Below are 26,481 nucleotides of genomic sequence, written 5' to 3'. Positions count from 1 at the left end.
ATAGCAAGGCAGAAGAAAGCATAGGCAGAATTGGGGGTGGGGGCAGAGGGAAATAACAGAAGGAGAAGTCTGGGAGAGGCAGAAAGGAGGAGCCAGAGGAGGAAGAGGACATCAGGGGCCAGCCACCCAGCTGCATATCAAGACATGAAGTAAGAGTAAGATTTACAGAAGCAAGAGAACATGAGAAGCCCAGAGGCAAAAGGTAGATGGGATAATTTCAAGTTAAGGAAATCCGGCAAGAAATAAGCCAAGCTAAGTCCTGATATTTATAATTTGGAATAAGCCTCCATGTTTGCTTTATTTGGTAACTGGATGGGTGGGCCCCAGAAAAGACAAAAGCAAAAAAACAACACTTGACTAAGAGAGGAGTGTCTCATAAAGGCCACCCATAGCAAAACAAAAATCTTGACTCCACTTACATCAGTTCCCTTGATCCTCACACATGAGGCCTGGGCAACCGTGGACCTCCCAGCCAGGATACAAGGTGGCAACCATCATCCATCCAGGGATTACACAGCAGAGAAGATAATAAAAAGATTGAGAGTTTTCAAACGACTGCTACATTTCTCCTTTCTAACTATTTGCTATTTAGGATTCACATTGTTATGATAGTGTTAAGGTCTTGACCCTCACTGGGCCTTAATCCATTAATTATACTTCCTATGTGAACTTGGATGGAGTTTATATACATCTTTAAGCCAGTTCACTCTTAATAGATTTCGAGAGTATCTACGAGCAGTAGTAGTAGCATTTGTAGTAAAACATTTATCTACTCATGGATCAATGCCACCATATTTATTTACATTTGTATTTGTGTGTGAATATTTACAGCATGTCATTGATCCACTAAGAAAATTCACGAAAGTGCATGCGTCTAATGAACAGTATGTGCTCCACAAGCCTAATGGTTTTACCAGGCTAACAGGAGCAAATGAGATGTGTTAGGATGAGAAAGAACCTCAGACACCCATAATTGTAGTCATCGTCCATGACTTATAGCGCCGCAGGGTAATTGTCATCATTGGTCCGTGATAGCCTACCTCTTCTCTAGTAATATGTGCGTGTTTGTTATTTAACGCAGTAATTCATTAACAATAAAAGTGCCTCTGATTTCATTTTGTTTTTTGTTTTTGTTTTTGTTTTTTTCAGAATACCTAACCTCTGCTCTAAACTATAATAACACAGAGCAAAACAAGACAATAATTTTGAATATTACTCACACAGGATTTGGACTTCACATAAGCACTGAGAATAAGTGTAGAGATTATGGGTGTGGCCCAGTGTTTAAGGCAGACTGAAGCCATTCCTTCAGTGGGACGAGCACTGTGGATGATGAAAATTTCATACTTTAACTATGTAAGTATGTAAATCGTTTTCTGTAGATGTTTGTGAATCTGTGGTAATAGCTATTTATTTTCACTTAAAAAATTTAAGTCTTTGGGTTTGGTTCATTTTAATGTGTAGTGATTTTGGCAACATTTTAATAATAAAGAGTTAAGAATTTAATAATGTCACCCTTTCCTCCCTGAAGTGTTAAAGCAAAGACCCACGATAAGCCATGAAGCCAGCAGCCATGAGAAGAGATTGAAGGATATAGAACTCAGAGATAAACACCTATTCCATGATAAACTGAGCATTCCAGGTATTGTGTGCCTAACTGAGTCCAGTGTGTCTACCAGTACAAAGAGAGAAATATTGAATGAATGGAGAGACGGGGAGGCACAGTCTAGAGTCAGATTTTTGTAGCCAAGTCCAGCTCAACAAACACTGAATGGGGACTAACCTCGTGTTTGCTGTAGACGAAGCTCACTGTCAAAGCCAAAGAGTCACTTACAGTGCGAGATGTATTAACTTTCCTACAAGTGAATACCAGATAAAACCATAAGAACCAAAACTGGTCCATGTGTCTGTCTAGCTACACATTCCCTACTCAACAGGAAGTGCTAAATCTTCTGAGTGAACCTAGGTAGAAGGCAAGGAGATCCTGACTCAGTCTCTGCAGCTGTCTGTCAAATGTAAATATGCAAAGAGCCATCTGGATGCACATGGGATTCTTTATTCCAGAAACTTCAAGGAGACAGCACAGAAGTGGTAGAATACTAGAGTGTGTCTTAATAAATAAATACAACCACCTTGTAAAAACATGAGTGGTTCAGTTGAATTGGTGTTCTAAAGAGTCTGGGACTGGAGGAACCATCCACCTCTTTGGCAACAGCAGGTCCTCACTAGCCTCCACTTTGGCTTCAAACCTTGAGATAACAATACCCTGTTTCTGCATTTATTATAGTGCCAATGCAGCTGGGATTCAACAGAAAAAGTACAATAAAAAAGACACATGTTATTATATATATATGATAGATGATGGATAGAGACAGAGGTAGATAGATAGAGAGATAGAGAGATAGAGAGATAGACAGAGATACATATATACATACATAGGTTAACGATGGATTTGTAGTTTGAAGATGGATAGACAGACAGACAGATCCATAGACAGAGAGATAAACAGATACAGATAAATACAAGGAATCAAATATGTTATTAAATATGCTTTAGAGCAGTTCTTAAGAATGCTTTAGATCAATTCTTTGATTCAGTGTGTCATCAGATTTATTTTAAAATTAATGATATTAAGAAACTGTGTCCATGATATTTGGTATCTGTCTTCAACTGGATGTGTCCTTCTTGAGCAGTGCGTAATTCATTAAAGAATAAGGAGAGGCAGTCAGAGTAACACAGGAAAGTGAACTGTACTTACTTGGTCACTGTGCTCCCAAGACCCTAGGCTCGCCGTAGACATCGTGATCCACGTGGAAGGGCAACTCAGGAATATCCAGAGAGATGAAAAGAGGAACGGATTATAAACAAAATCACAAAACCATGTTCTATACAATGACCCTTGTGTGGTTTCTTTTTTATTTCACTCATCTACGAATATAAAAGGTTGCTACATTCTTCTTGAGAAAGTACACAGGAGACCCGGTTCTAACCTTAACAAGAATTTTGACCACCATTTTATCTTTTTATTTTTAGTTTTGTTTATTTAAGAGTTCTTTTTTCACATACCAACCACAGTTCCCTCTCCCACCCCCACCCCCCTCACCCCCCTCCTCCCGCTGCTCCCACCCACCCTCCATCTTTCCTCCACCCAGCCTCCTATCCAGTCCTCAGGGAGGGTAAGGCCTCCCACGGGGAGTCAAGGAAGCCCGCCATATCAAGGTGAGGCAGGACCAAGCCCCTCTCTGCTGCATCAAGGCTGAGCAAGGCATCCCTCCACGGGGAATGGGCTCCAAAAAGCCAGTTCGTGCACGAAGGATAAATCCTGGTGCCACTGCCAGTGGCCCCATAAATTGTCCAAGTCACACAACTGTCACCCACATTCAGAGGGCCTAGTTCGGTCCCATGCAGGTTCCCCAGTTGTCAGTCCAGAGTCAGTGAGCTCCCATTAGCTCAGGTCTCTGTGGGATTCCCCATCATGATCTTGTCCCCTTTGCTCATATAATCTCTCCTCCTTTGCTTCAACTGGACTCCGGGAGCTCCACAAAGTGCTTAGCTGTGGATCTCTGCATCTGCTTCCGTTAGTACTGGATGAAGGTTCTATGATGACAATTAGGGTAGTCATCAATCTGATTAGAGGGGAAGGCCAGTTGAGGCACCCCCTCCACTACGCCTTGGAGTATTAGCTGGGCTCATCCTTGTGGATTCCTGGTAATTTCCCTTCTAGGAGGTTTCTTCCTTACCCCATCATGGCTCCCTCCATCAAGACATCTCTTTCATTTCTCTCCATCTCTGTCCCTCCCCCAAATCCACCATCTACTTCCCTCAGGTTCTCCTTCCACCTCCCCTTATCTCCACCCCTTCTCCCAGGTTGGCAGTTCACTCAGGAGTTCTTATTTACTTCCCCTTCCCAGGAGGATACATGTACATCTGTCACTCTTAAGGTCCTCTTTGATACCTACTATCTCTGGGGCTGTGCATTGTAGCCTGGTTATCCTTTGCTTTACTTGACTATCATTTCAAATGGCACAGAGCATCCTTAGCCAAGGGATTATACCTCTGGAAATTCACTACTAGTGGGTTCCTCAACTTTGATATATATATATATATATATATATATATATATATATATATATATATATATACTGTTACAATATTACTACATGGTACTATTTGAGAATCCGTTCCCCTCTCCTGTGTTTTAGTTGACTCTAATTATATGAATGTAATGAAAACTCTTGAACAAAAATACTATGATAATACACTATCACGTACTACACCTGACATCTATCACAGTTCCACACTACATGTGTTCTGGTGTGAAGCTCAGACTCCCAGACCTGTAGTCATGCTCCACGGATCAATCATCATGAGTGATCAAACCATCATTGATCCAACACCGCCTTTTCCTTTCTCTCACAATTTCTATATTTTTATCACCTAACTATTCGTGTCACTTGGAGTAGTCATATAACAAGTCACAAAATCCGGATGTTTTGAAATTATGCAACAGATTTTGTGCCACCCTGATTCTGTCTTTCTACTTAATTTTGGAAATCCCCAACCCTGCGCTCATGGTCAGGTTTAATTGAGCACACAGTCTCAGTTGGCCTAACAGGAGCCTATGCATGCCTTTACCAAGACAACCTAAATGTGTGATCAAGGCCACCCAAAGCGAAACAAGGATTTTGACTCCACTTACATCACTTCCCTTGATCCTTACACATGGGGACAGGGCAACCACGGACCTCCCAGCCAGGAAACACGGTGTCAATCATCATCCTTCCAGGAAGTACAAAGGAAGAATGATAATAAAAAGATTGATATTTATCAAATGATTTCTACATTTCTCCTTTCTAACTATCTGTTATTTAGGATTCACATTGTTATGATAGTGTCTTAAGAAATCAAGTAAGATTTAAAAGTCAAGGTCTTGACCCTCACTGGGGCTTAATCCATTAAGTATACTTCACATGTGAACTTGGATTAAGTTTATATACATCTTTATGCTAAGACCTGTTAGCAGACTTCCAGAGTTTCCACATGTAGTAGTACCATTTGTGGTAAAACATTTGTTTACTAGCTGATCTATGCCTCAAAAATTTATTTCCATTTATATTTGTGTGAATATTTATAAAATGTTTCACTGATCCACTAACACTCCAGAAAGTGCTTGATTAGAATGTCAGGATGGGCTCCACAGGCCTAACGTCTATTCGCCGGTTAACAGGGGCACATAGGATATATGATGATGAGAACCTCAGACACCCAGAATTGTAGTCATCGTCCGTGACTTATACTGCCACCCCAGACTTGGTCATCATCGGTCCATATTAGCCTTCCTCTTCCCTAGTAATGTATGTATGCGTGTAATTTAACACATGAATTCTTCGTTAATAATAAATGTGCCTCTCGTGTTATTTTGTTCTTCGGGATAACCAAATACCTTGGTCAGATACATTCTATACTCTATCACAACATAGGGCATATAACAATATGAGCAATACAATATAATAATTTTGAATATTACTCACATAGCTTTGGGTCTCCAGGTAAACACCGAGAGGACGTGTAGAGATTTGGGGTGTGGCCCAGTGTTTAAAGCAGACTGAAGCTATTCCTTGTGAGGGATGAGCACTGGGGATGATGAAAATTTCATGACTTAACTAACGCAAGCTTTGTGAAACTATTTCTGTAAACCGTGGTGACTCTGTGGTAATCGCTATGCATTTTCACTTAATAAAATTTAAGTCTGTCATCAACTGGATGTGCCATTCTTGAGTAATTTGTCATTCATTTAAGAATAAGGAGAAGCAGTCAGAGTAACACAAGAACATGAACTGTACTTACCCGGTCACTGGGCTCCAACGACCCTAGGCTAGCCGTGGACATCGTGATCCAGACGGAAGGGCAACACGGCATGGGGATAGCCGGAGAGATGAAAGGAAGAATGGATTATGAACACATTCAAGTTCTATGCAATGTTTCCTTGTCAAAGAACATACAATTGTGATACATTCTTCACTAGAAAATACACAGGAGAGCGGGTTCTAACCCTAACAAGAATTTTGACCACCATTTTTAAACAGTACACAGCATCCTGAGCCAAGGGATTATACCTCTGGAACTTCAATACTAGTGGGTCTCTGTACTTTGCTATATGTGTATTTGGTATTGTACTATCATAGTATATCGATACACATTTAAACCTATTTTTGTTACACTGTATGCGTGTTTCTACTCTTGTTTAAACCATTTTTTGTATATTGATAAAAATTTAAGGTTGTTTTGATTAAAACATATTGTATGTATGTTTCTATTTATGTTTGAGGTATTGCGCTTACGCAGTTCGGTCGGAAATGTAGGGTGCAGTTCTAGTTTTGGAAATTGATTACTATAAACTATATGGGAAAATCAGGAAACAAAGGATAGCGGTTAGTCACTTGTAACAATCAAATTTGTGGATATGTTCGGTTTGCTTTCCGGATCATATAGAGATATATTTTAGATGAAAAGAGAGTCTTCAAACTTTTCAAAGACTTACAGAATACGGCATTACAAATGTTTTGTTATCCTCAAGTTTTTCATGACCATGAGACACATCTACTCCTGGCAGCACCCATTTGCTTCAGAGGTGAGGGGCACTGAACGAACCCCTTATGGGGTTTACTTTCGTTGTGGCCAGATTTCTTTGTGGCCACTAGACAAAGAAACTGCTCTTGTCTTTGGCTGCTGACATTGTGCTGTGCAGGTTTGTCACGCAGGACACGCAGGAAAAAGGTTGTTGAACTGTGCCAGTACAAGGCAGGGCAGGCATTCAAAATACCTGCTTCACAAAAGAGACTGCCACACAGTCTATAGGACACAGAGCAGAGTGACTGACTAAGTGTCTCAAATCAAGGCAAGACAGGCCTTCAAATTTCTTGCTTCACAGCAAAGTCTGCCAGATACTATGGGCCTGTACGCTGAAGACGGATGGCCCAAGATCGTAGAGAAGCTTTGGGTGACTGTCCAGGCAGTCAGATGTCTCTGTCATGGCTAGAGTTTTTGGAAGTTGTGTGCGATGCATATTTTGTTTACGCAAATATATTACATCTCTAGGGGTCTTTGATGGAATTGAAGACTAGAGAGTTACAGTTGCAGTTTTTCTTAGTTTTACTTGAGAAAGTAACTTAGCTGTAAAACTTTGGATTCTGTAAGATACGACAGATAACGCATAATTCTCTTTGAATATGCTAAGTACAAATGGACAGAGTATTGTAAATGGAATTCCCGAATAGATCACTTTTTTGTTGTCTGTACTTTTACTATGTTAGAGTAAAAACCTTTGCTTTTATGACAACAAAAATGGGAAACGTTGTAGAGTATTCTTTTGTTTAAGGTGTGTTACTTTTGTTTAGGTTGCGTTTGTTGACCTCTGTGAAGCTGTGTTCTTGTGCCTGTCTAAAACACCTGATGGTCTAATAAACAACTGAACGGCCAATAGCAAGGCAGAAGAAAGCATAGGCAGAATTGGGGGTGGGGGCAGAGGGAAATAACAGAAGGAGAAGTCTGGGAGAGGCAGAAAGGAGGAGCCAGAGGAGGAAGAGGACATCAGGGGCCAGCCACCCAGCTGCATATCAAGACATGAAGTAAGAGTAAGATTTACAGAAGCAAGAGAACATGAGAAGCCCAGAGGCAAAAGGTAGATGGGATAATTTCAAGTTAAGGAAATCCGGCAAGAAATAAGCCAAGCTAAGGCCTGATATTTATAATTTGGAATAAGCCTCCATGTTTGCTTTATTTGGTAACTGGATGGGGGGGCCCCAGAAAAGACAAAAGCAAAAAAACAACACTTGACTAAGAGAGGAGTGTCTCATAAAGGCCACCCATAGCAAAACAAAAATCTTGACTCCACTTACATCAGTTCCCTTGATCCTCACACATGAGGACTGGGCAACCGTGGACCTCCCAGCCAGGATACAAGGTGGCAACCATCATCCATCCAGGGATTACACAGCAGAGAAGATAATAAAAAGATTGAGAGTTTTCAAACGACTGCTACATTTCTCCTTTCTAACTATTTGCTATTTAGGATTCACATTGTTATGATAGTGTTAAGGTCTTGACCCTCACTGGGCCTTAATCCATTAATTATACTTCCTATGTGAACTTGGATGGAGTTTATATACATCTTTAAGCCAGTTCACTCTTAATAGATTTCGAGAGTATCTACGAGCAGTAGTAGTAGCATTTGTAGTAAAACATTTATCTACTCATGGATCAATGCCACCATATTTATTTACATTTGTATTTGTGTGTGAATATTTACAGCATGTCATTGATCCACTAAGAAAATTCACGAAAGTGCATGCGTCTAATGAACACTATGTGCTCCACAAGCCTAATGGTTTTACCAGGCTAACAGGAGCAAATGAGATGTGTTAGGATGAGAAAGAACCTCAGACACCCATAATTGTAGTCATCGTCCATGACTTATAGCGCCGCAGGGTAATTGTCATCATTGGTCCGTGATAGCCTACCTCTTCTCTAGTAATATGTGCGTGTTTGTTATTTAACGCAGTAATTCATTAACAATAAAAGTGCCTCTGATTTCATTTTGTTTTTTGTTTTTGTTTTTTCAGAATACCTAACCTCTGCTCTAAACTATAATAACACAGAGCAAAACAAGACAATAATTTTGAATATTACTCACACAGGATTTGGACTTCACGTAAGCACTGAGAATAAGTGTAGAGATTATGGGTGTGGCCCAGTGTTTAAGGCAGACTGAAGCCATTCCTTCAGTGGGACGAGCACTGTGGATGACGAAAATTTCATACTTTAACTATGTAAGTATGCAAATCTTTTTCTGTAGATGTTTGTGAATCTGTGGTAATAGCTATTTATTTTCACTTAAAAAATTTAAGTCTTTGGGTTTGGTTCATTTTAATGTGTAGTGATTTTGGCAACATTTTAATAATAAAGAGTTAAGAATTTAATAATGTCACCCTTTCCTCCCTGAAGTGTTAAAGCAAAGACCCACGATAAGCCTTGAAGCCAGCAGCCATGAGAAGAGATTGAAGGATATAGAACTCAGAGATAAACACCTATTCCATGATAAACTGAGCATTCCAGGTATTGTGTGCCTAACTGAGTCCAGTGTGTCTACCAGTACAAAGAGAGAAATATTGAATGAATGGAGAGACGGGGAGGCACAGTCTAGAGTCAGATTTTTGTAGCCAAGTCCAGCTCAACAAACACTGAATGGGGACTAACCTCGTGTTTGCTGTAGACGAAGCTCACTGTCAAAGCCAAAGAGTCACTTACAGTGGGAGATGTATTAACTTTCCTACAAGTGAACACCAGATAAAACCATAAGAACCAAAACTGGTCCATGTGTCTGTCTAGCTACACATTCCCTACTCAACGGGAAGTGCTAAATCTTCTGAGTGAACCTAGGTAGAAGGCAAGGAGATCCTGACTCAGTCTCTGCAGCTGTCTGTCAAATGTAAATATGCAAAGAGCCATCTGGATGCACATGGGATTCTTTATTCCAGAAACTTCAAGGAGACAGCACAGAAGTGGTAGAATACTAGAGTGTGTCTTAATAAATAAATACAACCACCTTGTAAAAACATGAGTGGTTCAGTTGAATTGGTGTTCTAAAGAGTCTGGGGCCGGATGAACCATCCACCTCTTTGGCAACAGCAGGTCCTCACTAGCCTCCACTTTGGCTTCAAACCTTGAGAGAACAATACCCTGTTTCTGCATTTATTATAGTGCCAATGCAGCTGGGATTCAACAGAAAAAGTACAATAAAAAAGACACATGTTATTATATATATGATAGATGATGGATAGATACAGAGGTAGATAGATAGATAGATAGATAGATACATAGATACATAGATAGAGAGAGAGATAGACAGAGATACATATATACATACATACGTTAACGATGGATTTGTAGTTTGAAGATGGATAGACAGACAGACAGATCCATAGACAGAGAGATAAACAGATACAGATAAATACAAGGAATCAAATATGTTATTAAATATGCTTTAGAGCAGTTCTTAAGAATGCTTTAGATCAATTCTTTGATTCAGTGTGTCATCAGATTTATTTTAAAATTAATGATATTAAGAAACTGTGTCCATGATATTTGGTATCTGTCTTCAACTGGATGTGTCCTTCTTGAGCAGTGCGTAATTCATTAAAGAATAAGGAGAGGCAGTCAGAGTAACACAGGAAAATGAACTGTACTTACTTGGTCACTGTGCTCCCAAGACCCTAGGCTCGCCGTAGACATCGTGATCCACGTGGAAGGGCAACTCAGGAATGTCCAGAGAGATGAAAAGAGGAACGGATTATAAACAAAATCACAAAACCATGTTCTATACAATGACCCTTGTGTGGTTTCTTTTTTATTTCACTCATCTACGAATATAAAAGGTTGCTACATTCTTCTTGAGAAAGTACACAGGAGACCCGGTTCTAACCTTAACAAGAATTTTGACCACCATTTTATCTTTTTATTTTTAGTTTTGTTTATTTAAGAGTTCTTTTTTCACATACCAACCACAGTTCCCTCTCCCACCCCCACCCCCCTCACCCCCCTCCTCCCGCTGCTCCCACCCACCCTCCATCTTTCCTCCACCCAGCCTCCTATCCAGTCCTCAGGGAGGGTAAGGCCTCCCACGGGGAGTCAAGGAAGCCCGCCATATCAAGGTGAGGCAGGACCAAGCCCCTCTCTGCTGCATCAAGGCTGAGCAAGGCATCCCTCCACGGGGAATGGGCTCCAAAAAGCCAGTTCGTGCACGAAGGATAAATCCTGGTGCCACTGCCAGTGGCCCCATAAATTGTCCAAGTCACACAACTGTCACCCACATTCAGAGGGCCTAGTTCGGTCCCATGCAGGATCCCCAGTTGTCAGTCCAGAGTCAGTGAGCTCCCATTAGCTCAGGTCTCTGTGGGATTCCCCATCATGATCTTGTCCCCTTTGCTCATATAATCTCTCCTCCTTTGCTTCAACTGGACTCCGGGAGCTCCACAAAGTGCTTAGCTGTGGATCTCTGCATCTGCTTCCGTTAGTACTGGATGAAGGTTCTATGATGACAATTAGGGTAGTCATCAATCTGATTAGAGGGGAAGGCCAGTTGAGGCACCCCCTCCACTGCGCCTTGGAGTATTAGCTGGGCTCATCCTTGTGGATTCCTGGGAATTTCCCTTCTACGAGGTTTCTTCCTTACCCCATCATGGCTCCCTCCATCAAGACATCTCTTTCATTTCTCTCCATCTCTGTCCCTCCCCCAAATCCACCATCTACTTCCCTCAGGTTCTCCTTCCACCTCCCCTTATCTCCACCCCTTCTCCCAGGTTGGCAGTTCACTCAGGAGTTCTTATTTACTTCCCCTTCCCAGGAGGATACATGTACATCTGTCACTCTTAAGGTCCTCCTTGATACCTACTATCTCTGGGGCTGTGCATTGTAGCCTGGTTATCCTTTGCTTTACTTGACTATCATTTCAAATGGCACAGAGCATCCTTAGCCAAGGGATTATACCTCTGGAAATTCACTACTAGTGGGTTCCTCAACTTTGAGATATATATATATATATATATATATATATATATATATATATATATACTGTTACAATATTACTACATGGTACTATTTGAGAATCCGTTCCCCTCTCCTGTGTTTTAGTTGACTCTAATTATATGAATGTAATGAAAACTCTTGAACAAAAATACTATGATAATACACTATCACGTACTACACCTGACATCTATCACAGTTCCACACTACATGTGTTCTGGTGTGAAGCTCAGACTCCCAGACCTGTAGTCATGCTCCACGGATCAATCATCATGAGTGATCAAACCATCATTGATCCAACACCGCCTTTTCCTTTCTCTCACAATTTCTATATTTTTATCACCTAACTATTCGTGTCACTTGGAGTAGTCATATAACAAGTCACAAAATCCGGATGTTTTGAAATTATGCAACAGATTTTGTGCCACCCTGATTCTGTCTTTCTACTTAATTTTGGAAATCCCCAACCCTGCGCTCATGGTCAGGTTTAATTGAGCACACAGTCTCAGTTGGCCTAACAGGAGCCTATGCATGCCTTTACCAAGACAACCTAAATGTGTGATCAAGGCCACCCAAAGCGAAACAAGGACTTTGACTCCACTTACATCACTTCCCTTGATCCTTACACATGGGGACAGGGCAACCACGGACCTCCCAGCCAGGAAACACGGTGTCAATCATCATCCTTCCAGGAAGTACAAAGGAAGAATGATAATAAAAAGATTGATATTTATCAAATGATTTCTACATTTCTCCTTTCTAACTATCTGTTATTTAGGATTCACATTGTTATGATAGTGTCTTAAGAAATCAAGTAAGATTTAAAAGTCAAGGTCTTGACCCTCACTGGGGCTTAATCCATTAAGTATACTTCACATGTGAACTTGGATTAAGTTTATATACATCTTTATGCTAAGACCTGTTAGCAGACTTCCAGAGTTTCCACATGTAGTAGTACCATTTGTGGTAAAACATTTGTTTACTAGCTGATCTATGCCTCAAAAATTTATTTCCATTTATATTTGTGTGAATATTTATAAAATGTTTCACTGATCCACTAACACTCCAGAAAGTGCTTGATTAGAATGTCAGGATGGGCTCCACAGGCCTAACGTCTATTCGCCGGTTAACAGGGGCACATAGGATATATGATGATGAGAACCTCAGACACCCAGAATTGTAGTCATCGTCCGTGACTTATACTGCCACCCCAGACTTGGTCATCATCGGTCCATATTAGCCTTCCTCTTCCCTAGTAATGTATGTATGCGTGCAATTTAACACATGAATTCTTCGTTAATAATAAATGTGCCTCTCGTGTTATTTTGTTCTTCGGGATAACCAAATACCTTGGTCAGATACATTCTATACTCTATCACAACATAGGGCATATAACAATATGAGCAATACAATATAATAATTTTGAATATTACTCACATAGCTTTGGGTCTCCAGGTAAACACCGAGAGGACGTGTAGAGATTTGGGGTGTGGCCCAGTGTTTAAAGCAGACTGAAGCTATTCCTTGTGAGGGATGAGCACTGGGGATGATGAAAATTTCATGACTTAACTAACGCAAGCTTTGTGAAACTATTTCTGTAAACCGTGGTGACTCTGTGGTAATCGCTATGCATTTTCACTTAATAAAATTTAAGTCTGTCATCAACTGGATGTGCCATTCTTGAGTAATTTGTCATTCATTTAAGAATAAGGAGAAGCAGTCAGAGTAACACAAGAACATGAACTGTACTTACCCGGTCACTGGGCTCCAACGACCCTAGGCTAGCCGTGGACATCGTGATCCAGACGGAAGGGCAACACGGCATGGGGATAGCCGGAGAGATGAAAGGAAGAATGGATTATGAACACATTCAAGTTCTATGCAATGTTTCCTTGTCAAAGAACATACAATTGTGATACATTCTTCACTAGAAAATACACAGGAGAGCGGGTTCTAACCCTAACAAGAATTTTGACCACCATTTTTAAACAGTACACAGCATCCTGAGCCAAGGGATTATACCTCTGGAACTTCAATACTAGTGGGTCTCTGTACTTTGCTATATGTGTATTTGGTATTGTACTATCATAGTATATCGATACACATTTAAACCTATTTTTGTTACACTGTATGCGTGTTTCTACTCTTGTTTAAACCATTTTTTGTATATTGATAAAAATTTAAGGTTGTTTTGATTAAAACATATTGTATGTATGTTTCTATTTATGTTTGAGGTATTGCGCTTACGCAGTTCGGTCGGAAATGTAGGGTGCAGTTCTAGTTTTGGAAATTGATTACTATAAACTATATGGGAAAATCAGGAAACAAAGGATAGCGGTTAGTCACTTGTAACAATCAAATTTGTGGATATGTTCGGTTTGCTTTCCGGATCATATAGAGATATATTTTAGATGAAAAGAGAGTCTTCAAACTTTTCAAAGACTTACAGAATACGGCATTACAAATGTTTTGTTATCCTCAAGTTTTTCATGACCATGAGACACATCTACTCCTGGCAGCACCCATTTGCTTCAGAGGTGAGGGGCACTGAACGAACCCCTTATGGGGTTTACTTTCGTTGTGGCCAGATTTCTTTGTGGCCACTAGACAAAGAAACTGCTCTTGTCTTTGGCTGCTGACATTGTGCTGTGCAGGTTTGTCACGCAGGACACGCAGGAAAAAGGTTGTTGAACTGTGCCAGTACAAGGCAGGGCAGGCATTCAAAATACCTGCTTCACAAAAGAGACTGCCACACAGTCTATAGGACACAGAGCAGAGTGACTGACTAAGTGTCTCAAATCAAGGCAAGACAGGCCTTCAAATTTCTTGCTTCACAGCAAAGTCTGCCAGATACTATGGGCCTGTACGCTGAAGACGGATGGCCCAAGATCGTAGAGAAGCTTTGGGTGACTGTCCAGGCAGTCAGATGTCTCTGTCATGGCTAGAGTTTTTGGAAGTTGTGTGCGATGCATATTTTGTTTACGCAAATATATTACATCTCTAGGGGTCTTTGATGGAATTGAAGACTAGAGAGTTACAGTTGCAGTTTTTCTTAGTTTTACTTGAGAAAGTAACTTAGCTGTAAAACTTTGGATTCTGTAAGATACGACAGATAACGCATAATTCTCTTTGAATATGCTAAGTACAAATGGACAGAGTATTGTAAATGGAATTCCCGAATAGATCACTTTTTTGTTGTCTGTACTTTTACTATGTTAGAGTAAAAACCTTTGCTTTTATGACAACAAAAATGGGAAACGTTGTAGAGTATTCTTTTGTTTAAGGTGTGTTACTTTTGTTTAGGTTGCGTTTGTTGACCTCTGTGAAGCTGTGTTCTTGTGCCTGTCTAAAACACCTGATGGTCTAATAAACAACTGAACGGCCAATAGCAAGGCAGAAGAAAGCATAGGCAGAATTGGGGGTGGGGGCAGAGGGAAATAACAGAAGGAGAAGTCTGGGAGAGGCAGAAAGGAGGAGCCAGAGGAGGAAGAGGACATCAGGGGCCAGCCACCCAGCTGCATATCAAGACATGAAGTAAGAGTAAGATTTACAGAAGCAAGAGAACATGAGAAGCCCAGAGGCAAAAGGTAGATGGGATAATTTCAAGTTAAGGAAATCCGGCAAGAAATAAGCCAAGCTAAGGCCTGATATTTATAATTTGGAATAAGCCTCCATGTTTGCTTTATTTGGTAACTGGATGGGTGGGCCCCAGAAAAGACAAAAGCAAAAAAACAACACTTGACTAAGAGAGGAGTGTCTCATAAAGGCCACCCATAGCAAAACAAAAATCTTGACTCCACTTACATCAGTTCCCTTGATCCTCACACATGAGGCCTGGGCAACCGTGGACCTCCCAGCCAGGATACAAGGTGGCAACCATCATCCATCCAGGGATTACACAGCAGAGAAGATAATAAAAAGATTGAGAGTTTTCAAACGACTGCTACATTTCTCCTTTCTAACTATTTGCTATTTAGGATTCACATTGTTATGATAGTGTTAAGGTCTTGACCCTCACTGGGCCTTAATCCATTAATTATACTTCCTATGTGAACTTGGATGGAGTTTATATACATCTTTAAGCCAGTTCACTCTTAATAGATTTCGAGAGTATCTACGAGCAGTAGTAGTAGCATTTGTAGTAAAACATTTATCTACTCATGGATCAATGCCACCATATTTATTTACATTTGTATTTGTGTGTGAATATTTACAGCATGTCATTGATCCACTAAGAAAATTCACGAAAGTGCATGCGTCTAATGAACAGTATGTGCTCCACAAGCCTAATGGTTTTACCAGGCTAACAGGAGCAAATGAGATGTGTTAGGATGAGAAAGAACCTCAGACACCCATAATTGTAGTCATCGTCCATGACTTATAGCGCCGCAGGGTAATTGTCATCATTGGTCCGTGATAGCCTACCTCTTCTCTAGTAATATGTGCGTGTTTGTTATTTAACGCAGTAATTCATTAACAATAAAAGTGCCTCTGATTTCATTTTGTTTTTTGTTTTTGTTTTTGTTTTTTTCAGAATACCTAACCTCTGCTCTAAACTATAATAACACAGAGCAAAACAAGACAATAATTTTGAATATTACTCACACAGGATTTGGACTTCACGTAAGCACTGAGAATAAGTGTAGAGATTATGGGTGTGGCCCAGTGTTTAAGGCAGACTGAAGCCATTCCTTCAGTGGGACGAGCACTGTGGATGATGAAAATTTCATACTTTAACTATGTAAGTATGTAAATCGTTTTCTGTAGATGTTTGTGAATCTGTGGTAATAGCTATTTATTTTCACTTAAAAAAATTAAGTCTTTGGGTTTGGTTCATTTTAATGTGTAGTGATTTTGGCAACATTTTAATAATAAAGAGTTAAGAATTTAATAATGTCACCCTTTCCTCCCTGAAGTGTTAAAGCAAAGACCCACGATAAGCCATGAAGCCAGCAGCCATGAGAAGAGATTGAAGGATATAGAACTCAGAGATAAACACCTATTCCATGATAAACTGAGCATTCCAGGTATTGTGTGCCTAACTGAGTCCAGTGTGTCTACCAGTACAAAGAGAGAAATATTGAATGAATGGAGAGACGGGGAGGCACAGTCTAGAGTCAGATTTTTGTAGCCAAGTCCAGCTCAACAAACACTGAATGGGGACTAACCTCGTGTTTGCTGTAGACGAAGCTCACTGTCAAAGCCAAAGAGTCACTTACAGTGCGAGATGTATTAACTTTCCTACAAGTGAATACCAGATAAAACCATAAGAACCAAAACTGGTCCATGTGTCTGTCTAGCTACACATTCCCTACTCAACAGGAAGTGCTAAATCTTCTGAGTGAACCTAGGTAGAAGGCAAGGAGATCCTGACTCAGTCTCTGCAGCTGTCTGTCAAATGTAAATATGCAAAGAGCCATCTGGATGCACATGGGATTCTTTATTCCAGAAACTTCAAGGAGACAGCACAGAAGTGGTAGAATACTAGAGTGTGTCTTAATAAATAAATACAACCACCTTGTAAAAACATGAGTGGTTCAGTTGAATTGGTGTTCTAAAGAGTCTGGGACTGGAGGAACCATCCACCTCTTTGGCAACAGCAGGTCCTCACTAGCCTCCACTTTGGCTTCAAACCTTGAGATAACAATACCCTGTTTCTGCATTTATTATAGTGCCAATGCAGCTGGGATTCAACAGAAAAAGTACAATAAAAAAGACACATGTTAATATATATATATATATATATATATATATATATATATATATATATAATAAATGATGTATAGAGACAGAGGTAGATAGATAGATAGATAGATAGAGAGATAGATAGATAGATAGATAGATAGATAGATAGATACATAGATACATAGATAGAGAGAGAGAGATAGACAGATATACATATATACATACATACGTTAATGATGGATTTGTAGTTTGAAGATGGATAGACAGACAGACAGATCCATAGACAGAGAGATAAACAGATACAGATAAATACAAGGAATCAAATATGTTATTAAATATGCTTTAGAGCAGTTCTTAAGAATGCTTTAGATCAATTCTTTGATTCAGTGTGTCATCAGATTTATTTTAAAATTAATGATATTAAGAAACTGTGTCCATGATATTTGGTATCTGTCTTCAACTGGATGTGTCCTTCTTGAGCAGTGCGTAATTCATTAAAGAATAAGGAGAGGCAGTCAGAGTAACACAGGAAAATGAACTGTACTTACTTGGTCACTGTGCTCCCAAGACCCTAGGCTCGCCGTAGACATCGTGATCCACATGGAAGGGCAACTCAGGAATATCCAGAGAGATGAAAAGAGGAATGGATTAGAAACAAAATCACAAAACCATGTTCTATACAATGACCCTTGTGTGGTTTCTTTTTTATTTCACTCATCTACGAATATAAAAGGTTGATACATTCTTCTTGAGAAAGTACACAGGAGACCCGGTTCTAACCTTAACAAGAATTTTGACCACCATTTTATCTTTTTATTTTTAGTTTTGTTTATTTAAGAGTTCTTTTTTCACATTAGATACCAACCACAGTTCCCTCTCCCACCCCCACGCCCCTCACCCCCCTCCTCCCGCTGCTCCCACCCACCCTCCATCTTTCCTCCACCCAGCCTCCTATCCAGTCCTCAGGGAGGGTAAGGCCTCCCACAGGGAGTCAAGGAAGTCCGCCATATCAAGGTGAGGCAGGACCAAGCCCCTCTCTGCTGCATCAAGGCTGAGCAAGGCATCCCTCCACGGGGAATGGGCTCCAAAAAGCCAGTTCGTGCACGAAGGATAAATCCTGGTGCCACTGCCAGTGGCCCCATAAATTGTCCAAGTCACACAACTGTCACCCACATTCAGAGGGCCTAGTTCGGTCCCATGCAGGTTCCCCAGTTGTCAGTCCAGAGTCAGTGAGCTCCCATTAGCTCAGGTCTCTGTGGGATTCCCCATCATGATCTTGTCCCCTTTGCTCATATAATCTCTCCTCCTTTGCTTCAACTGGACTCCGGGAGCTCCACAAAGTGCTTAGCTGTGGATCTCTGCATCTGCTTCCGTTAGTACTGGATGAAGGTTCTATGATGACAATTAGGGTAGTCATCAATCTGATTAGAGGGGAAGGCCAGTTGAGGCACCCCCTCCACTACGCCTTGGAGTATTAGCTGGGCTCATCCTTGTGGATTCCTGGGAATTTCCCTTCTACGAGGTTTCTTCCTTACCCCATCATGGCTCCCTCCATCAAGACATCTCTTTCATTTCTCTCCATCTCTGTCCCTCCCCCAAATCCACCATCTACTTCCCTCAGGTTCTCCTTCCACCTCCCCTTATCTCTACCCCTTCTCCCAGGTTGGCAATTCACTCAGGAGTTCTTATTTACTTCCCCTTCCCAGGAGGATACATGTACATCTGTCACTCTTAAGGTCCTCCTTGATACCTACTATCTCTGGGGCTGTGCATTGTAGCCTGGTTATCCTTTGCTTTACTTGACTATCATTTCAAATGGCACAGAGCATCCTTAGTCAAGGGATTATACCTCTGGAAATTCACTACTAGTGGGTTCCTCAACTTTGAGATATATATATATATATATATATATATATATATATATATATATATATATACTGTTACAATATTACTACATGGTACTATATTAGAATCCATTCCCCTCTCCTGTGTTTTAGTTGACTCTAATTATATGAATGTAATGAAAACTCATGAACAATAATACTATGATAATACACTATCATGTACTACACCTGACATCTATCACAGTTCCACACTACATGTGTTCTGGTGTGAAGCTCAGACTCCCAGACCTGAAGTCATGCTCCACGGATCAATCATCATGAGTGATCAACCCATCATTGATCCAACACCGCCTTTTCCTTTCTCTCACACTTTCTATATTTTTATCACCTTACTATTCGTGTCACTTGGAGTAGTCATATAACAAGTCACAAAATCTGGATGTTTTGAAATTATGCAACAGATTTTGTGCCACCCTGATTCTGTCTTTCTACTTAATTTTGGAAATCCCCAACCCTGCGCTCATGGTCAGGTTTAATTGAGCACAGTCTCAATTGGCCTAACAGGAGCCTATGCATACCTTTACCAAGACAACCTAAATGTGTGATCAAGGCCACCCAAAGCAAAACAAGGACTTTGACTCCACTTACATCACTTCCCTTGATCCTTACACATGGGGACAGGGCAACCGTGGACCTCCCAGCCAGGAAACAAGGTGGCAATCATCATCCATCCAGGGATTACACAGCAGAGAAGATAATAAAAAAGATTGATACTTATCAAATGATTTCTACATTTCTCCTTTCTAACTATTTGCTATTTAGGATTCACATTGTTATGATAGTATCTTAAGAAATTAAGTGAGATATAAGATTAAGGTCTTGACACGCACTGGAATTAATCCATTAATTATACTTCATATATGAAGTTGGATAAAGTTTATATACATTTTTATGCCAATTATTTCTTAACAGACTTCCAGAGTTTTCACTAGTAGTGGCATTTCTGGTAAAATATTTATTACAAGTTGATCAATGCCCCAAAAAATTTATTTTCATATATATATATATTGTGTGTGTGTGTGTGTGTGTGTGTGTGTGACTATTTATAGCATGTTTCACTTATCCCTTGACTATGAAAGGCACATAGGATGTGTTATGATGAGAACCTCAGACACACCAGAATTGTAGTCATTGTCCGTGACTTATACTGACACCCCACACTTGGTCATCATTGGTCCATATTAGCCTTCCTCTTCTCTAGTAATGTGTGCATGTCATTGTTTAACACATTAATTAATTAACAATAAAGCACCTGTCATTTTATTTAGTTCTTCAGAATACTGAGTCCCTTCTTCATATACATCTACACTCTATAATAACAGAGGGCATCCCATTAAGCAAAACAAAAAAAAATATTTTGAACATTACTCACACCGGTTTTGGGTCTTCATGTAAACACCAAGAGGAAGTGTAGAGATTTTGGGTGTGGTCCAGTGTTTAAAGCAGACTGAAGCCATTCCTTCTAAGGGATGAGCACTGTGGATGATGAAAATTTCATGATTTAACTAATATAAGCTTTGTAAAACTTTTTCTGTAGATGTTTGTGACACTGTGGTAATTGCTATGTACTTTCACTGAATAAAATTTAAGTCTTTGGTTGTAGTGCATTTAAGTATGTAATGATCTTAGCAATATTTTTAAAATAAAATTTTGAGAAAATCATAATATCAAACTTTTCTCCCTTTAAGTATTAAAAGAAAGACCCAAAATGAACCATGAAGTCACCAGCTGTGAGCAAAGATTTCAGGAAGTAGAACTCAGAGAGATAAAGACACATTCTCTGATTACCAGAACATGATGGGTGTTTGTGTTCCCTCTGGGGAGTACAAACAGGTACAAAGACAGAAATATTAAACAATTTTTTACTCATCCAAGAATATAAAATTATGATACATTCTTCCTGAGAAAATTACACAGGAGATACGGTTCTAAACCTATCAAGAACTTTGACTATGATTTCAATCAGCACACAGCATCCACAACCATGGGATTACACCTGTGGAAATTCATTAAGAGTGGATTTCTGTACTTTGGTATATATACCATTAATTCTACTACTTGGTATTATTTTGGAGAATGTTTTCACCTCAAATTTATTATATTGTCCTCTAATTATGTAAATGTGATGAAAACACATGAACATAAATATTATGATAACACACTATACTACATCATACTTCTATATCATAATTTCACACTACATGTGATCTGATGTGAACCTTAGACTCCTAGTTCTTAATCATGATCCAGGGATCACACATATTCAGTGGTCATCACTGATCAACAATGCCTTTTACTCTCTCAAAATTCCTATATTTTTATTACATATATTTATAACTCATAATAGTTATATGACTATTTCAAAATCATAGCACAAAGTCAAATGTTCTGAAGATATCCAACAGATGTTGTGCCATATTGACTCTCTGTCTTTTGTCATAATTTTGCAAGTCCTCAACACTGTGTTCATGGTAATGTCAAATTGACACAAAGACAGAGTTGGCATAACAGCAGCCTATGCATGGCTTTACTGCTATAGAATATTAATTTAAGGTGTGCTACCTTTGTTTAGGTAGCATTTGTTTAATCTGTGAAACTCTGCTCCTGTACCTGACTAAAATACCTGATGGTCTAATCAACAACTGAATGGCCAATTGCAAGGCAGAGGAAAGATAGATGGGAGGCAGAGAGAAATAATAGAAGGAGAAATCTGGGAAAGGTAGACAGAAGGAGAAAGAGAAGGAGAAGGATATCAGGCGCCAGCCACCCAGCTACACGGCAAACCACGGAGTAAGAGCAAGATTTACAGAACTAAGAGAACTGGAAAAGCCCAGAGGCATAAGGTAGATTGGATAATGTAAATTTAAGGAAAGGTATCAATATACAAGCCAAGCTAAGGACAGCTATTTATAAGTAAGAATAAGCCTCCATGTGTGTTTTATTTGGAAGCTGGGTGGCCTGCCCTACAAAAGACTAAAACAACCTACAACACTTTATTAAGACGTGAGTCTCTTACCAAGGCTACCTATAGCAAAACAAAAAATTTGACTCCACTTACATCAGTTCCCTTATACATGTGGACAGGGGAACCATGGACCTCTCAGCCAGGAAGCAATGTGTCAGTCATCATCCATTCAGGAAGTTCAAAAGAAGAAAGATAATAAAAAGATTGATATTTTACAAATTATTTCTTTTTTTTCCTTTTTTATTTCCTTTCCTGAGACAGGGTTTCTCTGTGTTGTTTTGGTGCCTGTCCTGGATCTTGCTCTGTAGACCAGGGTGGCCTTGAACTCACAGAGATCCACCTGGCTCTGCCTCCCAAGTGCTGGGATTAAAGGCTTGCACCACCTCTGCCTGGGTCTAACAAATTATTTCTACATTTCTCCTTTCAATATTTGTTATTTAGGATTCTCGTTGTTGTGATGGTGCCTTAAGAGATCAAGTGAGATTTCAAATTAAGATCTTGAATGCCACTGGGGTTATATCCATTAAGTATACTTCATTTGTGAACTTGGATAAAGTTTATATACATCTTTATGCCAATTATTTATTAACAGATTTCCATAATTTCTGCATTAGTAATAGTATCATGTTTACTTACTACTTGATCAATGCTGGAAATTTTTATTATCATTTATATTTGTGTGAATATTTATATCATGTTTCATTTATCTACTAAGAAAATGCATGAAAGTGCCTGATTCTAATGGACAGTATGTGCTCCATATGCCTAACATGTATCTCCTGGCTAAGAAGGGCACATAGGATGTGTGGTGATGTGAACCTCAGACACCAGAATTGTAGTCATCGTCCGTGACTTATATTGCCAACCCAGATTTGGTCATCATTGGTCCATATTAGCCTCCTCTTCTCTAGGAATTTGTGTATGTTTGTCGTTTAACACATTAATTCAAAACAATAAATGTACCTCTGATTATATTTTGTTATTTGGAATAACCAAATCCCTTGCTAAGATACATGCTATACTCTATAATAACATAGAGCATCATTGAACAAAACAAGAAAATAATTTTGAATATTACTCACACAGGATTTGGGTCTTCATATAAACACAGAGGTTAAGTGTAGAAATTTTGGGTGTGGCCCAGTGTTTAAAGCAGACTGAAGCCATTCCTTCTGAGGGATGAGCACTGTGGATGATGAAAATTTCATGACTCAACTAATGTAAGCCTTGTAAAACTTTTTCTACAGATGTTTGTGACACTGTGGTAATCGCTACGTACTTTCACTGAATAGCATTTATGTTTTGGGTCTAGTTCATTTAAGTGTCATTTAATGATTTTAGCAATATTTTTATATTAACATTTAAAAAATTTTATAGTGTCAACCTTTCCTCCCTTAAGTACTAAAGCAAAGATCCACAATGAACTGTGAAGCCAGCAGCTATGAGCACACATTTCAGCAAGTATGATTAGAGAGGTAAGCACCCTTCCTTGATTACCTGGGCATGACAGTGTTTGTGTGTCTATCTGAAGAGTACAAAACAATACAAAGACAGAAATATTAAATAAATGGATAGATAGGGAGGCTCAGTCTATTCACAGAGTTTTGTAGCCGTGTTCAGCTTAACAAACATTGATTGGGACTAACCACATGTTTGCTGTATACTAAGCTCACTGGCAAAGTCAAAGAGTCACTTACAGTATGAGAACTATTGACTTTCCTACAACTGAACACCAGAAATAAAACATAAGAACCAAGAACGGTCCAAGTGTCTGTCTAGCTAAACATCCCCTACTCACCAGGGGAGAGTTAAATCTTCTGAGTAAAAGCAGGTAAAAAGAAGTTGTCCCTGACTCAGTCTCCACCCTTGTCTGTCAAATGTAAATATACAAGGAGCCAAGTGGAGGCATATGGGATTCTTTATCCCTCAAACTTTAAGGAGACAACACAGAAACCATATAATACTATAGAGTGTCTAAATAAATAAATAAATACTGTAGTCATTTAAAAACATGAATGGTTCAGTTGATTTGTATTTTCTAGAGTCATATGGAACTGGATTAATCATCCACTTATTTCACAACAAAAAGCCCTCACGTTCCTTCACTTTGGCTTCATTAATGGAGATAATAATATGGTTTTTCTCTATTTATGATAGTGTCATTGCAGCTGTAGTTACAGGGGAAAAGGAAAATACTAATGACAGATTATATCATATATGTTATAGTGATAAGTAGATGAAAGATGTATCAATAAATAGATAATGAATAGATACATGATAGACATATAGAAAGATAGGTTGATGTAGATCTATAGATAGAAGGATAGAGAAAAATACAAGTTAGGAAATTATGTTATTAAGTATGCCTTAGAGCAATTCTTTGATTCAGTGTGTTATCAGATTATTTTAATCTTAATAATATTAAGTAAAGGTCCATGATATTTTACATCTGTCATCACCAGATGTGCCACTCTTGAGTAATTTGTAATTCATTTAAGTATAAGGAGAAGCAGTTAGAGTAACACAAGAACATGAACTGTACTTACATGATCACTGTGCTCCAAAGACCCTTGGCTAGCCGTAGACATCGTGACCCAAAAGGAAGGGTAACTCATCTTGGGAATATCCAGAGCAATGAAAAAAAGAATGGATTATAAACACAATCAAGTTCTATACAATTACCCTGTGTTTGTTTCTTTTTTATTTTACTTCTCTATGTATATAAAACTATGATAAATTCTTCTTGAGAAAATATACAGGTGACCTGGGTCTAACCTTAACAAGAATTTTGACCACCATTTTAAACAGTATACAGCATCCTTAGTCAAGGGATTATACCTCTGGAAATGTATTACTGGTGGGTTTCTGAACTTTGATATATATACTGTTAGCATTGCTCATTGGTATTATTTGAGAATGCTTTTCCCTCTCATGTGATTTATTTGACTCAAACTATGAACACAGATGTTATGATGACACAGTATACTACATCTAACATGTATTTAAGAGACCCACAGTACATGACTTCTGGTATGGAGCTCAGACACCCACACCTGTAGTCGTGATCCATGGATCATACATCATCAGTGGTCATCATTGATGCAACACTGCCTTTTCCTCTCTCTCACACTTTCTATATATTTATCACCTAACTATTCGTGTCACTTGGAGTAGTCATATAGCAATTCACAAAACCTGGATGTTTTGATATTATGCAACAGGTTTTGTGCCTCCCTGATTCTGTCTTTCTACTTAATTTTAGAAATCCTCAACACTGTGCTCATGGTCATATTTAATTGTGCACACAGTCATAGTTGGCCTATCAGGAGCCTATGCATGCCTTTACCAAGACAACCTAAATGTGTGATGAAGGCCACCCAAAGCAAAATAAGGACTTTGACTCCACTTACATCAGTTCCCTTGATCCTTACACATGGGGACAGGGCAACCACGGACCTCCCAGCCAGGAAACACGGTGTCAATCATCATCCTTCCAGGAAATACAAAGGAAGAGTGATAATAAAAATTGATATTTATCATATGATTTTTACATTTCTTCTTTCACTATTTGTTATTTAGGATTCACATTGTTATGACAGTTTCTTAAGAATTCAAGTGAGATTTGAAATTAAGGTCTTCACCCCACTGGGGCTTAAACCATTAATCATAGTTCATATAGGAATTTGGATAAAATTTATATACATCTTGAGGCCAATTATTTCTTAACAGATTTCCACAAAATCCACATGGATTAGTATCAGTTGTGGTAAAATATTTATTTATTAGTTAATCAATCATCAAAAAAAATTTTTCCTTTGTATTTGTATGAATATTTATATCATGTTTCATTGATTTACTAAAAAATGCATGAAAGTGCCTGATTCTAATGGTCACTATGTGCTCCACATGCCTAAAGTTTATTCCCTGGCTAAGAGAGGCACATAGGATGTGTGGTGATGTGAACCTCAGACACCAGAATTGTAGTCATCGTCTTTGACTTATATCACCGCCGGGAACAGGTCATCATTGGTCCATATTAGCCTTACTCTTCTCTAGTAATGTGTGCATGTTTGTTGTTTAACACATGAATTCATAAACAGTAAAAGTGCCTCTGATGAATTTTGTTCTTCAGAATACCAAATCCTTTGCTGAGATACATTGTATACTCTATAGTACCATAGAGTAATCCATTGAGCCAAACAAGATAATAGTTTTGAATATTACTCACACAGGTTTTAGGTCTTCAGGTAAACACCGAGAGTGTGTGTAGAGATTATTAATGTGGCCCATTGTTTAAAGCAGCCCGAGCCACTGCTTCTGAGGGATGCACACTGTGAATGATGAAAA

The 26,481-nt window shown here is 39.2% G+C and overlaps 2 long non-coding RNA genes, 2 other non-coding genes and 8 pseudogenes across 5 annotated transcripts; all 12 read right to left on the bottom strand.

Annotated features, from left to right (window-relative positions):
• Positions 1-952: 952 nt before the first annotated feature.
• On the bottom strand, positions 953-1,029 carry LOC131924766 (small nucleolar RNA SNORD113/SNORD114 family; annotated as a pseudogene).
• Positions 1,030-3,292: 2,263 nt separating this feature from the next.
• On the bottom strand, positions 3,293-5,638 carry LOC131924523 (uncharacterized). Its single transcript, XR_009382929.1, has 3 exons — positions 5,532-5,638; positions 4,700-4,779; positions 3,293-3,597 (listed from the first exon to the last, which is right to left on the bottom strand). It is a non-coding gene; the product is annotated as an uncharacterized LOC131924523 (long non-coding RNA).
• Positions 5,251-5,328, bottom strand: LOC131924748 (small nucleolar RNA SNORD113/SNORD114 family; annotated as a pseudogene).
• Positions 5,639-8,431: 2,793 nt separating the features above from the next.
• On the bottom strand, positions 8,432-8,508 carry LOC131924765 (small nucleolar RNA SNORD113/SNORD114 family; annotated as a pseudogene).
• Positions 8,509-10,907: 2,399 nt separating this feature from the next.
• On the bottom strand, positions 10,908-24,749 carry LOC131924121 (uncharacterized). Of its 2 annotated transcripts, XR_009382791.1 has the most exons (5): positions 24,681-24,749; positions 22,228-23,320; positions 20,544-20,645; positions 12,186-12,231; positions 10,908-11,087 (listed from the first exon to the last, which is right to left on the bottom strand). It is a non-coding gene; the product is annotated as an uncharacterized LOC131924121 (long non-coding RNA). The 2 variants fall into 2 exon arrangements; XR_009382790.1 differs by lacking the exons at positions 20,544-20,645; positions 22,228-23,320; positions 24,681-24,749 and adding an exon at positions 13,018-13,088 and having other exon boundaries at positions 12,186-12,265.
• Positions 12,737-12,814, bottom strand: LOC131924746 (small nucleolar RNA SNORD113/SNORD114 family; annotated as a pseudogene).
• LOC131924764 (small nucleolar RNA SNORD113/SNORD114 family) lies at positions 15,918-15,994 on the bottom strand (annotated as a pseudogene).
• On the bottom strand, positions 20,270-20,348 carry LOC131924787 (small nucleolar RNA SNORD113/SNORD114 family; annotated as a pseudogene).
• On the bottom strand, positions 21,383-21,453 carry LOC131924790 (small nucleolar RNA SNORD113/SNORD114 family). Its single transcript, XR_009383052.1, has one exon. It is a non-coding gene; the product is annotated as a small nucleolar RNA SNORD113/SNORD114 family (small nucleolar RNA).
• Positions 22,948-23,024, bottom strand: LOC131924778 (small nucleolar RNA SNORD113/SNORD114 family; annotated as a pseudogene).
• A 417-nt stretch (positions 24,750-25,166) lies between the features above and the next one.
• Positions 25,167-25,238, bottom strand: LOC131924782 (small nucleolar RNA SNORD113/SNORD114 family). The gene has a single exon (XR_009383047.1). It is a non-coding gene; the product is annotated as a small nucleolar RNA SNORD113/SNORD114 family (small nucleolar RNA).
• Positions 25,239-26,092: 854 nt separating this feature from the next.
• Positions 26,093-26,168, bottom strand: LOC131924777 (small nucleolar RNA SNORD113/SNORD114 family; annotated as a pseudogene).
• Positions 26,169-26,481: the final 313 nt, after the last annotated feature.

The sequence above is a fragment of the Peromyscus eremicus genome, chromosome 14, assembly GCF_949786415.1.
Source record: "Peromyscus eremicus chromosome 14, PerEre_H2_v1, whole genome shotgun sequence".
NCBI classification, from domain to species: domain Eukaryota; kingdom Metazoa; phylum Chordata; class Mammalia; order Rodentia; family Cricetidae; genus Peromyscus; species Peromyscus eremicus.
The sequence above is the reverse complement of the archived record's forward strand: the minus strand, read 5'-3'. Positions and strand labels throughout refer to the sequence as shown.